Below are 7,124 nucleotides of genomic sequence, written 5' to 3'. Positions count from 1 at the left end.
TCAAGGCTTGACTCATTGGGACTTTCTTTTTCTGTCTCTCCCGGGTCCTTTTTTGTTTGAGCTCTTGTCAGAACTGCTGAGAATGTCTTCCTTTGAAGTTTATTAACTTTTTCCTTGGCATCAGCTGCAACCTCGGCTGCTGATTTCTTTGGCCACTCCTCCACTGGATGTCTGAGGAATTGTCTCTTCTGCCATTCAGACTCTTCAGCAAGATCTTCAGGAGTGCTCCCCCTAGTGATGATGTCTGCGATATTGACGTCCCCTGGGATACACCACCAGTCACTGACTGACCCAGACTTTTGTATTTCTCCAACACTATTTGCAAAGAATGTCTGGTACCCATAGCTATCACGTTGAATGGCCCCCAGCACGGTTTGACTGTCTACCAGGTGGAACCAGCGCTCAACTTCCATCCGCCCATGCTTTTCAAAGTTATTCCTGAGACGTACAGCGAAAACTGCACCACAGATCTCAGCCTTCACAGCATCTCTTTTCTGGTCTAGCGGTGTCAATTTGGCCTTAGACTCGACTAGTCTTACGTCTATCCCCTGATCCGTGTTCCACCTTAGGTACAATACAGCTCCATAGGTTTTGTCACTACCATCTGAGAAAGTGATTCCCCAAGGTTTTCCTATCCAACCAGCTGGTGTGAGACTTCTGTGGAACTTGACTTGACCAATCTGCACATACTCCTCAAACAGTCTGATGGCTTCCTCCCTGAGGTTCTCAGAAAGTGGCTTGTCCCATGTCTCCCGGGTTAAGCTTCCATTACCTGTCTCCTGGAATGCTTTCCTGACAAGAATTGCACCCTTTTGTTTGGCTGGTGTGACAAGACCAATTGGATCATAGAGGCCAGGAACTTGGCTTAGCAGATGCCTCCTGGTCAATGGGTTTGGTGTTTTCAGTCTCACCTCACTTTTCAAGAGGTTCTGACCCGTTCTCGTCTTCTTTTTTCTTACTGAGAAGTTGATGGAAGACATAATATCCAGCTTGTCCTCTTCTACCAAGTATCCTGTGCCTAAAGCCTTGTTGTCTTCGTCTCTTAGCTGGTTTGGGAGTACGATTGTTTTAGCTTGAAAGATTGATTCCTCAGGACCTTGAGTTGGAGCACCAGCTTCATTCCTCCCACTTTGCCCTGACCGAACCCATGGCTTGAGTGCAAATCCGCCAGCTGTTAGAATCTCTTCAAGCCCATTTATTATCTTGTTCAGTCTCTCTTGGTCATTGTGGGATGTGAGGATGTCATCCACGTAACTGTCCTCCTCAAGGACTCTGCACTCCTCTTTCAAATGAGCAAACTTTGCCAGTCTTGCCTGTGCAATGCATCCAGCAGGGCGATCTCCGATGTTAGCTCTTGTGATAGCGTACTCGCCTATTTCTTCTTCCTGAGCATCTCTCCAAAGGAATCTGTGAAGATGTACTTCACGCTCCAGCCACACTGAGTTATAAATCTTTTTAATGTCACCAAGAGCAGCAAATACTCCCTTCCTGAATCTAAGCAAAACAGCTCTGATAGGGTTGAGTACATCTGGTCCCTTCAACAGAAGATCATTCATGCTTAGGCCCTTGAATTCACACTGGAGTGGTAGTTGAGTGTGGATTTGGTGCTACCAGGTGGCTAACATACCAAACAGGTCTATTCCATTTTTCAATAACTTCCTTGGTAAGCTTTGTTGCTGCTCCCCTTTCTACAATGTCATGGACTTGAGCTGCGTAAAACGCCCTGCCACTCAGGCACACTCTCCAGTTGCTTCTCTGTTCTAAGGAAAGCAGCTTCTACTTCACTTCTGTTATACGGAAGTGTAGCTGGGTCCTGAATCCATGGATACTTTGTACCCCAGTGTGGAGCTGTGCTGTGGGAATCCTCTTCAACATAGGTGAGACCCTCTCTTATGATCTCTAGTTCCCTTTCTTCTGCTAGGGTCATTTCTTTCCCTCCAGGCTGACAATTTCCACAGCGGCAACCTCCACACTTTGGCTCACAGGCTGCGCCAATACTGTCCCACTTCCATCAGTCAATAAACTCTCGGTTACTTGCTGAACTTTTTGTCTCTGCGACAGGACTTTTACCCCCTTGGACAGTCTCAGTAATGGTGCGAGCTTCCACCTTCTCTAGGATTTCTTCATACCTGACTGCAGCCGTCCTCATGGACCGAGCAAAATGTGTCTTAGACTCATATGCTGCCATATCCACCATCTCAAACAGATCTGGGTGTGCTCCAGCCACTGTTTTCCCCAGCGGGCTGTCCCACAAGACAAGATCTCCCACAATCTTCACTCTTTGCGGCGCGAGTCTGCCCTCTCGATGGCTGATAAGGAGATACATTTTTCCAGGTCTTTTCAGTTTTCCAATGTCTACCTCTGGAAAGAATCTTTTAAGTTGCCCTGGACTTACGATTCTATGAACTTTGGCGATTTCTTCCAAGCCATAGCAGATCAACTGGTGAGCTTTCTCTGTCCCCTTAGGAGTTTTGACTCTAACCCTGAGGAGGTATCTCTTTGTGGTTACTCTAATCACCATCTTGCCAACTCCATGAACTACTAGGGTGATTTTTTTCACCTCTCAGCTTTAGTCTGTCAGCAGCTTCATGGGAGATGTAATTTGTATCAGAGGCCAGGTCTATCAGAGTGCCGATTTTCTGTCCTGCATTTGTGGTTACTTCCATCAGCATCATAATAACTTAACTTTAAGTCTTAACTTTGTTGGTGAATGCTTTTTTGCACCTCTCTGCCAATTCTGGTGAGAGTTCAGCCAAAATGTATTCTTGCTCATCTGTCAATCTGCTTCCTTTCTTAAGGTCTTTGCTGGTAGCTTTACCTTCGTTCAGGTTCTTGAGTTCCCATTTTGGACAAAGGAAGTAATGGTGGTCTGAGGAGGCTCCTCCTTTGCAGTCTTTGTTCCTGCAAAGGTAGTTATCGCTGCACCTGTTGTCATCCTCATGACACCTCAAGCACTTTTTACATGCTACTAGTTTTCTCACAATTTATTTCTTCTCTGATAGTTTTAGTTCTTTGATTTTTTTGCAGAAGAAAATCTTGTCCCTATGTTTCTCTGCTCCACACACGATGCATCCACTTTCTGTATAAACTTTCTTTGTCGTTCTGGTGAAAGTATACCTCTCAGATTTCCTTTCTGGCTTTTCTGTTTTCTCTGAGATCTTGAGCTGCTCAAGCTTTTCAAGAATTTCTTCTTCTTTCTTTAGGAACTTTAGTAGTGCATCAAAGTTGTTCTCTGGTGTGATGCCATTTGCAGGATCTGTCATGTAGACCAGCCATTCTCTCTTCACAAACTCAGGTAACTTGCTCTCAATGGACTTTGTTACAAGTGGGTTCTTGATTGCGCCGATATTTCCGAGATCTGTGAGATCTGCCAGGGCTTTTTCCACCGTTTGGATTAATTCTATAACCCTTCTTGGTTGATTTTCTCTCACAGCTGGGATTTTCTCCAGTTCCTCGACAATTTCCATGGCAATTGTGATTTTATTACCATATCGGTTCTCTAACACCCTGAATATGTCAGCAGCAGTGTTGTAGGAGGATAATCTGAGCTCCTTAGCGATCTTGTCATCAACGCTATCCACAAGCTGGATCTTTTTCACCTCAGCTGACCCGGTGGGCTCACCTTGCCTCTGGAGGTTTTCCCAGTCCCTTTTCCAGCAATAGTAATCTCTCTTATTACCACTGAACTTGGGCAAACTCGTCGGCTTAATTTTTACCACTGGCATGATCTGTGCTGCAGGTACTGTCACATCCAGTTTTTCTCTCATACTGGTGTTTGATGCTTGTTAGAAAAATAATGCACACCCGAGGTATGTATTGAACAACACTGTTAAAAAACAATGTAATATGCCTATACATAATATGAACATAACCAACTTCAGTACTTTATGTATTATAACAAATACCTGCAGAGGGCGCTAATGGCCTGGTGACGTTTCACTTTACAGCATGATTAAACAATGTTTAAATCCATTAAATTTTAATATTTGGCCACATGCAAACTAAGAAACTTTTATTTTGATATCGTGATGTACAATAAATGGCATATTTAGAAATAGATTGATGTATTCTCCTGTGTTGACAAAGGTTTATAAATGATTTATGTTACAAATCTAGTGAGATGCACACTGTTTTCCCAGATGAACGTTAAGCAATTCAAATTCCCAGCATATGCAGAGGAAGAGTTTAGCCCCTTTCACACATACAGTCTTTACTGGTAAATTAGCGGTAAGTTACCATTAAGAGATCATGTGTGGACAGGGCCTTTTCAAAAACACCGGTAAATTTGTTCTGGCAATCATATCGTTCTTATGGAGATGACATGATTACTGTCTGTCATGATTAGCTGTTTACAAAGCTCCGCTGCTTTTTAATTAGTTTAGTTTTTCTTTGAAAATATGCGCTAGAGGGACATCTTTGACCATTGCGCATCGCAGCTTTTTCAAAGTGTCGCGCTTCTCCATTCATCAGGGCTGCGACTCTGCAATTGGAAAAAAAAGTAATTAAAAAAAAGTTACTTCATGCACAAGTCAAGACACAAGAGTCAAACCTCAGCTTTGAGTGAGTGAACAAAAGTTTGTTTGGAATTATTCAGCCTTTAAGAATAAGCAAAGTCACCATTCCTTCAGTAGTGGATAAATAAAATCTCATTGGCAAGTGCTCACTATTATGTCCACATTTAGAAATTCAGCAAAATCAGTTTGAATGAATGCATACTATAGCTGCTTTTCCACCACTGGGTCAAAACATTCCCATACTTTAAGGATTCTGTTTTGTGACTGATATGGTTTTGTTTTACACTGTGAGGCTGATAACAGAGCTTGTAGTAAAAATGTGTTAGTTGTTGCCTTGCTAACACAAGTGTTTACATGCACCTATCCTATACTGGGTTGCGACTCTGCAATTGGATACTACATCTCGTGTTTATAAGAGCAAAAAATTCTGATTAGCTAGTAATGTTAGTTCGTTTGAGAGTCAAAGCTGTGCTCCTCTCATACCATTGGTAGGCGAACTCATGGACTCGAAAGTGATATTAACAAGTTTTTTTTAAATGTAGGATTATTTTTTTCCGCAGCCAAACGCTGCACGCCGGAGATCCGGTACGGTGCCAGAGAACTTTAAGCCCTGGAAATGCTTAATAAATGCATTACACTTTAAATAAACCCATTAGATTTTAGCCAACTAAATTTACTGTAGATTTAGTCGACTAAAATCTTATGATATTTAGTGGACTAAAACTAGACTAAAACTAAAACAGTTGAGATGGTCAGACAGACAATCATAGTTATGGGTTTTTCGTTTTTCCTCAGCATTATTGCTGCTTGATTACTGATGAGATCATAGACAGTGGCAGCTTTAATAGGCTGCATTCACACTAATGCACAGATCTATTTTGACATAACAGATGTTTTGTCCTGTTCTGAAAACATAACTGAATGTGTTTACTAGGGATGTGCGGGTCTAGTCGACTAGTCGACTAAACGGTACAGCTCCTACTAGTCGACACTGAAAACAATAGTGGTGGTGGTGCGGGATGTCCAGGCGCTTTCTGAAACTCTATCGGCTGCTTTTCGTTATCTCTGCTTGCCTGCGACTTCAGTTCCTGCCGGGCGCGTTTTTTCAAGTGCAGGAATCTTATTGTTTTCGTTTAAACGACTGTCAAATTAGTCGTCGCGCACATCCCTAGTGTTTACATCAATTTCGTATCATAAAGGTAGATGCAAGTGCATTTAACCGCAGCCGTGAGCTTCAGGAAACACAAAGCGCATGTGAAAGTCTGTCAGTACATGAGTTTCATGCATCTAATACGTACTGCATTCCAAACGGCATAAATGAAAGATATCTAAAGTAAAAGACTAAAATAACAGCGAGTGGAAGCACAAGCAATACGGACGTATCTCACAACGCATGTTCTGTGCAATGAAGCCGGCCGCGATTGTCTCTAGCACACACACACACGTGCCATATGCGGGAAAAAGCCAAGCTCAGATTTAAAAATGGAGAGTGCATTTTTAATACTCGCGTGACAAGCGCGTATGCGAATGACGTCAATAGGCTATAATCGATTATGGTCTATTAATGCATCAATGCAGAATCGTCCACGTCTGCATCGCAATGCATTGATTAATTTCGACACCCCTAAGCACTGCCAGTCACTGTAATATTTAACTGTAACAGTAGTCAAATAACTGGAACATTAGGAATTTTTATGATTAATAATTAGTTAATTAATTGTTATAATGCTATATTATCTTTATTAAGTTTAACAGTAATTTGTCGTTATTTTATCTTCATTCACAAGTGAAAATTCCTGCTTTATTGAGCAATGGTGCCAACCGTTCTTTTGTACCACCCGGTGATGTTTTCAGGAACGAGTTTCACATGTGACTGGGTTGTATTTACCACCACCGTGGAAACAGGCATTTTGGTTCACTACCTACTATTCACAGTGCATTCACAATGAGCAAAAGATGAAAACTGATTGTAAAAAATTTGTTTTTTTAGTGAAATATGAAATTTTACCAATGCTGTCTTGAAATCCTCCTGCTGCAGCTTGCCCTCAATAACTTGAAGTTGTTGGAGAGTTGACATCGGGAAATCCTCTGAAGTTAATGTGGGGCTGTCCTCTGTAGTGGACAGTTTTTTAAGGTCGTAGACCAATTTAACTAATGTGCCCATCTGTTCTTTTAGAATTTCTTGATTATGACAGCTAGAAAAAAAAAGAAAGAAAAAAAGAAAAATACCTGTATAATAATGTAAACAAAAAAATGTATACAAGAAATATTTTAGTATTTACCTTCATTGAAATCAGTGTGGGATGATGTTGCTAAAGAAGGAAACCAGACAACAGGTAAGATATTGACTTGAACATGTTAACTGACAGTAGAAGTAAGTAAAAGTTATTTAGTAAAATTTTACTCTTGGGCTCTGCAGATTTGACTCTAGACTCATTCTTCCCACGGGTTGCTCTTTTGTGACTAACTTTCTCAGTTAGTCACATAAGCACATGATTTGCTTGATGATTTTTTTGCTACAACATGGGATTGATCAATGCATGCTGATGAACTTTTATCATAGTTTATAGTAATATGGAAACGAAAGTGGTTAACATCCAACCCCCTATT

The 7,124-nt window shown here is 41.5% G+C and overlaps 1 long non-coding RNA gene across 1 annotated transcript in view; it reads right to left on the bottom strand.

Moving 5' to 3' along the window:
- Nucleotides 1-508: 508 nt before the first annotated feature.
- LOC107706861 (uncharacterized) overlaps nucleotides 509-7,124 on the bottom strand; it is an 8,267-nt gene continuing 1,651 nt past the window's right edge. The window contains exons 2-3 of the long non-coding RNA XR_001636191.1: nucleotides 4,259-4,263; nucleotides 509-518 (exon numbers count right to left, since the gene is read on the bottom strand). This is a non-coding gene — a long non-coding RNA (uncharacterized LOC107706861). The remainder of the gene's footprint in view (nucleotides 519-4,258; nucleotides 4,264-7,124) is intronic.

Source organism: Sinocyclocheilus rhinocerous, unplaced genomic scaffold (assembly GCF_001515625.1).
Source record: "Sinocyclocheilus rhinocerous isolate Xijiao unplaced genomic scaffold, SAMN03320098_v1.1 scaffold7772, whole genome shotgun sequence".
Taxonomy (NCBI): domain Eukaryota; kingdom Metazoa; phylum Chordata; class Actinopteri; order Cypriniformes; family Cyprinidae; genus Sinocyclocheilus; species Sinocyclocheilus rhinocerous.
The sequence above is the reverse complement of the archived record's forward strand: the minus strand, read 5'-3'. Positions and strand labels throughout refer to the sequence as shown.